Source organism: Tachyglossus aculeatus, chromosome 11, assembly GCF_015852505.1.
Source record: "Tachyglossus aculeatus isolate mTacAcu1 chromosome 11, mTacAcu1.pri, whole genome shotgun sequence".
Classification (NCBI taxonomy): domain Eukaryota; kingdom Metazoa; phylum Chordata; class Mammalia; order Monotremata; family Tachyglossidae; genus Tachyglossus; species Tachyglossus aculeatus.
The window spans coordinates 53,841,573-53,851,384 of record NC_052076.1 but is presented as its reverse complement, the minus strand read 5'-3'; the positions used below and the strand labels follow the sequence as shown (position 1 = coordinate 53,851,384).

The 9,812-nt window shown below is 43.5% G+C and overlaps 1 protein-coding gene across 1 annotated transcript in view; it reads left to right on the top strand.

Annotated features, from left to right (window-relative positions):
- Positions 1–506: 506 nt before the first annotated feature.
- The window catches only part of AARS1 (alanyl-tRNA synthetase 1), a 30,429-nt gene continuing 21,123 nt past the window's right edge, over positions 507–9,812 (top strand). Inside the window, exon 1 of the mRNA XM_038753870.1 lies at positions 507–581. The gene's annotated coding sequence lies outside the window, so the exon portion shown is untranslated. The remainder of the gene's footprint in view (positions 582–9,812) is intronic.

Sequence of the window (9,812 nt, the reverse complement as noted above, 5' to 3'; positions counted from 1 at the left end):
TTGAATGAATGAATTATTATCATTATTAGCTTGATAAATACGATTGAATGAATGAATTATTATCATTATTAGCTTGTATCTACCCCAGCGCTTAGAACAGTGCTTGCCACTTGGGAAGCGCTTAATGCATGCCTTCCTTTGACTGTGAGCCCACTGCTGGGTAGGGGCTGTCTCTATATGTTGCCAACTTGTACTTCCCAAGCGCTCTGCACACAGTAAGCGTTCAATAAATACGATTGATTGATTGATTGATTATGAATTATTATTACTGCCCATGAGGCCGCTTGGGGAAAAGAAGGCCTGGGCCGGCGCGGGTCACGTGACCGCCGGCTTTCGGGCCGTTGCATCAGCCGGCCGCTAGGGGTGGCCAACCTAGCCTGCCGCTCCGGGAGGCCAACCTAGCCTGCTGCTCGGGGCCGGGCTTGATTGGCACCGGCAGCGACCAATCGCTGCGCTCGGCGGCGCGGGGTCCCGCCCTCCGCCGCGGGCTCGAGGGCGGGGAGGGAGGAGGAGGCTGGCGGGGCCCGGCTGAGGCGAGCGGGGCCTCGGCTGAGGAGAACGGGGGTGTCGGCGGCCGCCAGGTAATGGCCGGGACCGGGGGTGGTTTGGGGGGCACCGGGGGGACCCCCAGGTCGGTCAGGTGGGTCAGGTGAGTCAGGTGGGTGTGCCCTGCCCATCTGGGCGTGGGTCTGGCTCGCCCACCCAGTGTGGCATCCATTAGCCCCCCCGTCGACGTCCTTCCCCAGGCCTGCAATGCCCTCCCTCCCCACACCCGCCAATTATTATTATTATTATTATATTTTATAATTTTCATATTATTATAATCATTATTTGCTATTAATAATAATAGTGACATTTATTAAGCGCTTACAAAGCACTGCTCTAACCCCAGGGGAGATTACAAGGTGATCAGGTTGGCCCACGTGGGGCTCACAGCCTTCACCCCCATTTTAATAATATCACAGTCTTCATCCCCATTTTTCCAGATGAGGTCACAGAGAATAGTAATAATAATAATGCCATTCATCCCCATTTTTATAGATGAGGTCACGGAGAATAATAATAATAATAATGCCATTTATTAAGCGCTGACTATGTGCAAAGCACTGCTGTAATCACTGGGGAGATTACAAGGTGATCAGGTTGGCCCATGTGGGGCTCACAGCCTTCACCCCCATTTTAATAATAATAATAGTATCACAGTCTTCATCCCCATTTTTATAGATGAGGTCACAGAGAATAATAATAATAATAATAATGCCGTTTATTAAGAGCCCGGGCTTTGGAGCCAGAGGTCGCGGGTTCAAATCCCGGCTCCGCCAACTGTCCGCTGTGTGACTTTGGGCAAGTCACTTCACTTCTCTGGGCCTCAGTTCCCTCATCTGTAAAATGGGGATGAAGACTGTGAGCCCCCCGTGGGACACCCTGATCACCTTGTGACCTCCCCAGAGCTTAGAACAGTGCTTTCAGCGCTTAGAACAGTGCTCTGCACATAGTAAGCGCTTAATAAATGCCATTATTATTATTATTATTATTATTATTATTAAGCGTTTACTATGTGCAGAGCACTGTTCTAATCCCTGGGGAGATTACAAGGTGATCAGGTTGGCCCACAGCCTTCACCCCCATTTTAATAATCATAATATCAGTCTTCATCCCCATTTTTACAGATGAGGTCACAGAGAATAATAATAATGCCATTCATCCCCATTTTTATAGATGAGGTCACAGAGAATAATAATAATAATGGTATTTATTAAGTGCTTACTATGTACAAAGCACTGCTGTAGTCACTGGGGAGATTACAAGGTGATCAGGTTGGCCCACGTGGGGCCCACAGCCTTCACCCCCATTTTAATAATAATATCACAGTCTTCATCCCCATTTTTATAGATGAGGTCACAGAGAATAATAATAATAATGCCGTTTATTAAGCGTTTACTATGTGCAAAGCGCTGTTCTAACCCGTGGGGAGATTACAAGGTGATCAGGTTGGCCCACGTGGGACTTACAGCCTTCACCCCCATTTTAATAATATCACAGTCTTCATCCCCACTTTTACAGATGAGGTCACAGAGAATAGTAATAATAATGCCATTCATCCCCATTTTTATAGATGAGGTCACGGAGAATAATAATAATAATGCTATTTATTAAGCGCTTACTATGTGCAAAGCACTGCTGTAATCACTGGGGAGATTACAAGGTGATCAGGTTGGCCCATGTGGGGCTCACAGCCTTCACCCCCATTTTAATAATAATAATAATAATAGTATCACAGTCTTCATCCCCATTTTTATAGATGAGGTCACAGAGAATAATAATAATAATAATAATGCCGTTTATTAAGCGTTTACTATGTGCAGAGCACTGTTCTAATCCCTGGGGAGATTACAAGGTGATCGATCAGGTTGGCCCACGTGGGGCTCACAGCCTTCATCCCCATTTTAATAATAATAATATCACAGTCTTCATCCCCATTTTTACAGATGAGGTCACAGAGAGTAGTAATAATGCCATTCATCCCCATTTTTATAGATGATGTCACAGAGAATAATAATAATAATAATGCCATTTATTAAACATTTACTGTGTGCAAAGCACTGTCATAATCCCTGGGGAGATTACAAGGTGATCAGGTTGGCCCACAGCCTTCACCCCCATTTTAATAATAATAATATCACAGTCTTCATCCCCATTTTTACAGATGAGGTCACAGAGAATAGTAATAATGATAATGCCATTTATTAAGCGCTAACTATGTGTAAAGCACTGTTCTAATCCCTGGGGAGAGTACAAGGTGATCAGGTTGGCCCACGTAGGGCTCACAGCCTTCACCCCCATTTTAATAATAATAATAATATCACAGTCTTCACCCCCATTTTTACGGATGAGGGCACAGAGAATAATAATAATAATAATAATGCCATTTATTAAGCGCTTACTATGTACAAAGCACTGTTCTAATCACTGGGGAGATTACAAGGTGATCAGGTTGGCCCACAGCCTTCACCCCCATTTTAATAATCATAATATCACAGTCTTCATCCCCATTTTTACAGATGAGGTCACAGAGAATAATAATAATAATGCCATTTATTAAGAGCTTACTGTGTGCAAAGCACTGTTCTAATCCCTGGGGAGATTACAAGGTGATCAGGTTGGCCCACGTGGGGCTCACAGCCTTCACCCCCATTTTAATAATAATAATATCACAGTCTTCATCCCCATTTTTACAGATGAGGGCACAGAGAATAGTAATAATAATAATAATGCTATTAAGTGCTTAGTATGTACAAAGCACTGCTCTAATCACTGGGGAGATTACAAGGTGATCAGGTTGGCCCACAGCCTTCACCCCCATTTTAATAATAATAATATCACAGTCTTCATCCCCATTTTTACAGATGAGGTCACAGAGAATAGTAATAATAATAATGCCATTCATTCCCATTTTTATAGATGAGGTCACAGAGAAGAATAATAATAATGCCATTTATTAAGCACTTACTGTGTGCAAAGCACTGTTCTAATCACTTGGGAGATTACAAGGTGATCAGGTTGGCCCAAGTGGGGCTCACAGCCTTCACCCCCATTTTAATAATAATAATAATAATAATAATAATAAAATCACAGTCTTCATCCCCATTTTTACAGATTAGGCCACAGAGAATAATAATAATAATGGTATGTGTTAAGCGCTTATTATGTGCAGAGCATTGTTCTAATCACTGGGGAAATTACAAGGTTGGCCCACGTGGGGCACACAGCCTTCACCCTCATTTTAATAATAATAATAATATCACAGTCTTCATCCCCATTTTTACAGATTAGGACACAGAGAATAATAATAATAACAATAATGCCATTTATTAAGTGCTTACTATGCGCAAAGTACTGTTGTAATCACTGGGGAGATTACAAGGGAATCAGGTTGTCCCACGTGGGGCTCACAGCCTTCACCCCCATTTTAATAATAATATCATAGTCTTCATCCCCATTTTTACAGATGAGGTCACAGAGAATAATAATGCCATTTATTAAGCGCTTACTATGTGCAAAGCACTGTTCTGATCACTGGGGAGATTACAAGGTGATCAGGTTGGCCCACGTGGGGCTCACAGCCTTCACCCCCATTTTAATAATAATAATAATAATATCACAGTCTTCATCCCCATTTTTACAGATGAAGTCACAGAGAATAGTAATAATAATGTCATTTATTAAGCGCTTACTATGTGCAAAGCACTGTTTTAATCACTGGGGAGGTTACAAGGTGATCAGGTTGGCCCACGTGGAGCTCACAGCCTTCACCCCCATTTTAGTAATAATAATAATAATAATATCACAGTCTTAATCCCCATTTCTACAGATTAGGGCACAGAGAATAATAATAATAATAATAATGCCATTCATCCCCATTTTTACAGATTAGGTCACAGAGGCACAGGGAATAATAATAATGGCAATTAGTAAGCGCTTACTATATACAATGTATGTATCACTGGGGAGATTACAAGGTGATAAGGTTGGCCCACGTGGGGCTCACAGCCTTCCCCCCCATTTTTATAATAATAATATCACAGTCTTCATCCCCATTTTTACAGATTAGGGCACAGAGAATAATAATAATAATGCCATTTATTAAGCGCTTACTATGTGCAAAGCACTGTTCCAATCACTGGGGAGATTACAGGGTGATCAGGTTGGCCCATGTGGGGCTCACAGCCTTCACCCCATTTTAATAATAATAATATCACAGTCTTCATCCCCATTTTTAGAGATGAGGTCACAGAGGCACAGAGAATAATAATAATAATAATGCCATTTATTAAGCACTTACCATGTGCAAAGCACTGTTCTAATCACTGGGGAGATTACAAGGTGATCAGATTGTCCCACGTGGGGCTCACAGCCTTCACCCCCATTTTAATAATAATAATAATATCACAGTCTTCATTCCCATTTTTACAGATTAGGTCACAGAGGCACAGAGAATAATAATAATAATAATGGTATGTGTTAAGCGCTTACTATGGGTAAAGCACTGTTCTAAGTGCTGGGGAGGATAACAAGGTGATCAGGTTGTCCCATGGGGAGCTCACAGTCTTCATCCTTATTTTTACAGATGAGGTAAGTGAGGTACAGAGAAGTGAAGTGACTTGCCCAAAGTCAACCAGCTGACAATTGGCAGAGCTGGGATTTGAACCCATGACCTCTGACTCCCAAGCCCGTGCTCTTTCCACTGAGCCACGCTGCTTTACAGATAAGGGAACTGAAGCCCAGAGAAGTGAAGTGATTTGCCCAAAGTCACACAGCTGACAATTGGTGGAGCTGGGATTTGAACCCATGACCTCTGACTGCAAAGCCCAGGCTCTTTCCATGAGCCACAATGATTTATTAAGCGCTTACTGTGTGCAAAGCACTGTTCTAAGCACTGGGGAGGTTACAGGGTGATCAGGTTGTCCCAGTGGGGGCTCACAGCCTTCATCTCCATTTTCCAGATGAGGGAACAGAGGCGCAGAGAAGTGAAGTGACTTGCCCAAAGTCACACAGCTGACAACTGGAGGAGCCGGGATTAGAACCCATGACTGACTCCCAAGCCTGGGCTCTTTCCACTGAGCCACGCTCATTTATTAAGCACTTACTATGTTCTAAGCACTGGGGAGGTTACAGGGTGATCAGGTTGTCCTACGTGGGGCTCACAGCCTTCATCCCCATTTTACGGATGAGGTCACTGAGGCCCAGAGAAGTGAACTGACTTGCCCAAAGTCACACAGCTGACAAGTGGCGGAGCCGGGATTCGAGCCCATAACCTCTGCCTCCAAAGCCCGTGCTCTTTCCAATGAGCCATGCTGATTTATTAAGCATTTACTGTGTGCAAAACACTGTTCTAAGTGCTTCAAAGCCCTACTGAGAGCTCACCTCTTCCAGGAGGCCTTCCCAGGCTGAGCCCCCCTTTTCCTCTCAATCAATCAATCGTATTTATTGAGTGCTTACTGTGTGCAGAGCACTGTACTAAGCGCTTGGAAAGTACAAGTTGGCAACATATAGAGACAGTCCCTATCCAACAGTGGGCTTACAGTCTAAAAGACTCCTCTCCTCCTCCCCATCCACCCCACCCTACCTCCTTCCCCTCCCCACAGCACTTGAATATATATTTGTACAGATCTTTTACTCTATTTTACTTGTACATATTTACTATTCTATTTCTTTTGTTAATGATTTGCATATAGCTTTAATTCTATTTATTCTGATGATATTGACACATGTCTACATGTTTTGTTTTGTTGTCTGTCTCCTCCTTCTAGACTGTGATCCCGTTGTTGGGTAGGTACCATCTCTATATGTTGCCGACTTGTACTTCCCAAGCGCCTAGTACAGTGCTCTGCACACAGTAAATGCTCAGTAAATACAATTGAATGAATGAATCCATTGGCCGTGGGGTGGCTGGGCCAGGCCAACGGGAGCGGCCCCCTGTCCCCTTTCACTCATTCATTCCTATTTAGTAACCGCTTTTACCGTGTGCAGAGCACTGTAATAATAATAATGTTGGTATTAAGCGCTTACTATGTGGCGCGCACTGGTTTTTTGTGGCATTTATTAAGCCCGTTGTTGGGTAGGGACCGTTTCTATATGTTGCCGACTTGTAATAATAATAATAATGATGGCATTTGTTAAGCGCTTACTATGTGCAAAGCATTGTTCTAAGCTCTGAGGGGGATACAAGGTGATCCGGTTGTCCCACATGGGGCTCACAGCCTTAATCCCCATTTTACAGATGAGGTAACTAAAGCTCAAAGTTAAGTGACTTGCCCAAGGTCATGTGGCAGAGCTGGGATTCAAACCCATGACCTCTGACTCCAAAGCCCGTGCTCTTTCCACTGAGCCACAGCGCATAGTACAGTGCTCTGCACACAGGGAAAGAGCACGGTCTTTGGAGTCAGAGGTCATGGGTTCAAATGCCGACTCTGCCAGTTGTGTGACTTTGGGCAAGTCACTTACCTTCTCTGTGCCTTTCATTCATTCAATCGTATTTAATAATAATGATGCCATTTATTAAGCGCCTACTATGTGCAAAGCACTGTTCTAAGCACTGGGGAGGTTACGAGGTGATCAGGTTGTCCCACGGGGGGCTCACAGTCTCCATTCCTATTTTTACAAATGAGGTCACTGAGGCACAGGGAAGTGAAGTGACTTTCCCAAAGTCACCCAGCTGACAATTGGCAGAGCCGGGATCTGAACCCATGACCTCTGACTCCAAAGCGCAGGCTCTTTCCACTGAGCCACGCTATATAAGGTGATCAGCTTGTCCCACGTGGGGCTCACAGTCTTCATCCCGATTTTACTGGTGAGGAAACTGAGGCCCAGAGGAGTGAAGTGACTAACCCAAAGTCACACAGCTGTCAAGTGGCGTAGCCGGGATTAGAACCCACACCCTCTGACTCCCAAGCCCCGCTCTTTCCACTAAGCCATGCTGCTTCTGTACTAAGTACTAAGTACTGTACTAAGTGCTTGGGAGAGTACAATGCAACAATGAAGAAGCAGTGTGGCTTAGAAGAAAAAGCGCAGGCTTGGGAGTCAGGTCATGGGTTCTAATCCCGCCTCTGCCACTAGTCAGCTGTGTGACTTTGGGCTAGTCACTTCACTTCTCTGGGCCTCAGTTCCCTCATCTGTCAAATGGGGATTAAGACTGTGAGCTCCACATGGGACAACCTGATTATCTTGTAAATCCCCCAGTGCTTGGCACATAGTAAGCGCTTAACAAAAACCATTATTATTATTAACAATGCTATGTGACCTTGGGCAAGTCACTTTTACTGTGCCTCAGTTCCCTCATCTACTGTTACCTCATCTGGAAAGTGGGGATTGAGACTGCGAGCCCCACATCGGACAGGGATTGGGTCCAAACCGATTTGCTTGGATTCACCCCAGCGCATAGAACAGTGCCAAATGCACAGTAAGCGCCTAACAAATACTACAATTAAGGAGCAGTGTTGCTTAGTGGATAGAGCACCAGCCTGGGAGTCAGGAAGTCATGGGTTCTAATCCTGGCTCTGCCCCTTGTCTGCTGTGTGACCTTGGACAAGTCACTTCGCTTGCCCTCAGTTACCTCATCTTGTAAAATGGGGATTAAGACTGTGAGTCCTATGTGGGGCAGGGACTGTGTGCAACCTGATTTACTTGTGCCCACCCCAGAGCTTAGTACAGTGCCTGGCACATAGTAAGCGCTTAACAAATACCATAATTTATTATTATTGTTATGGGACAGGATTGAGGATGTTTTTGTCTGAAAGTAAAATTCTTCCTAGAATTCAGTCCACAGAGGATCTCTATGTAGTTGCCCCAACACCCCTTGTTTTCTTGCCTTGGTGTCATCAAAACGAACTATGGCTGTTGTCTAGTAAGACAGTTCTTCTGCGCAATTTGGGAATAGTAAAACACTCCCCAGTAAGAGGAGGCTTATGTTTTTAATTTAATAAAATCGTGCTTTTTCAAATTAGCAACTATTTCTTCCAAACAGCAGTAGGTATCATTCTTTCATCTCTGCCATCTGTTCGATTTTAAGTGTGGCTGGGGTCGGGAGAGTCAAAACAGAACTTTGCCTTAGGTTGCATATTTAAAGGGGATACAATGTCAAAGTGATTTCATTGCAATTGGGATTGATTGTGCCAGAGTTAAAATCAACTTCAATTTTGCCTCCACTAGTAAAAGATTACTTGAGAATCAGGCTGAAAGTATTTAAGCGCATGTAATGTTTCAGGAATTATTTAAAAAAAAAACCACCTCATTTGTTTGATTCAAGATCCCCTTCTAAGAGGATTTAGCCAAGTTAAATAGTTCTACCTATTTCAAAGTATGATGTTTTGGTGTGGTTAGTTGCCCTGAGTTCGTACTCACTTTGGCCAGGCCCCCAGGCTTTCCCAAAGTTGTGTTTCACCATCTTTGAGTACAGAGCTGATTGGTTAGTAAATTGATTGTTGTGAAAACAGTATATAACTTGAACACATCTGAAAAATCAAAGGGCTCCACTTTTTTTGGTGTATATAACTAATAAATGGTTTCATATATACTTTTTCAATCCCTCCTTGGGTGGACAAATGGTAAAGAAACATTTATTTCTCACTGGGAGTATTATTCAGTAAACACCTACAATTTAGATTGTAAGCCTCATGAGGGACAGAAACCATGTTTAATTCCCACCTGTTGTATTTTCTCCCAGCACTTAGGACAGTGCTCCGCACACTGTAAGGGCTTAATAAATACTACTTTTATGAGCAGAGTGCCATACTCGGTGCTGAGGGGAATTACAAAGGAAAATTTTAAAATGAGGACCCTCACTCAAAGATCTCACAGTCTGATGGAGACAAGCAAATATCAATTATTATTACTAATGAATAATATTTGTTAAACATTCACTCTGCACCAAGCACTGTGCTGAGTGCTGGGAGTAGATGCAAGAGAATCAGGTAACATGCTTATTTTTAGATGGCAGGAGGCCTTCAGAAAGAGGTGTATTGTAAGAAGGTAATGGTTGATACCATTGGGAGGGCTTCAGAATAGGGAGAACAGAAAAGGAACTCTGGAGAAACTAATAGGAGACAGAGGGACAAGAAAGGCATTGATATATCAAGACAGGAGTTAGCTTTGACTCCTCTATCATATAGGCCTATGTCCAATATGTCACCAAGTTTTCAATCCCAGTCAGTGTCCCCAGCACCTTGCACTGAGAGTCTCGGGTGTAGCATTATAAATGATGTTCCCTCCACCTGAACTGTCCATTCCCCTCTTTTTGCCAGTCATGGCCTAGT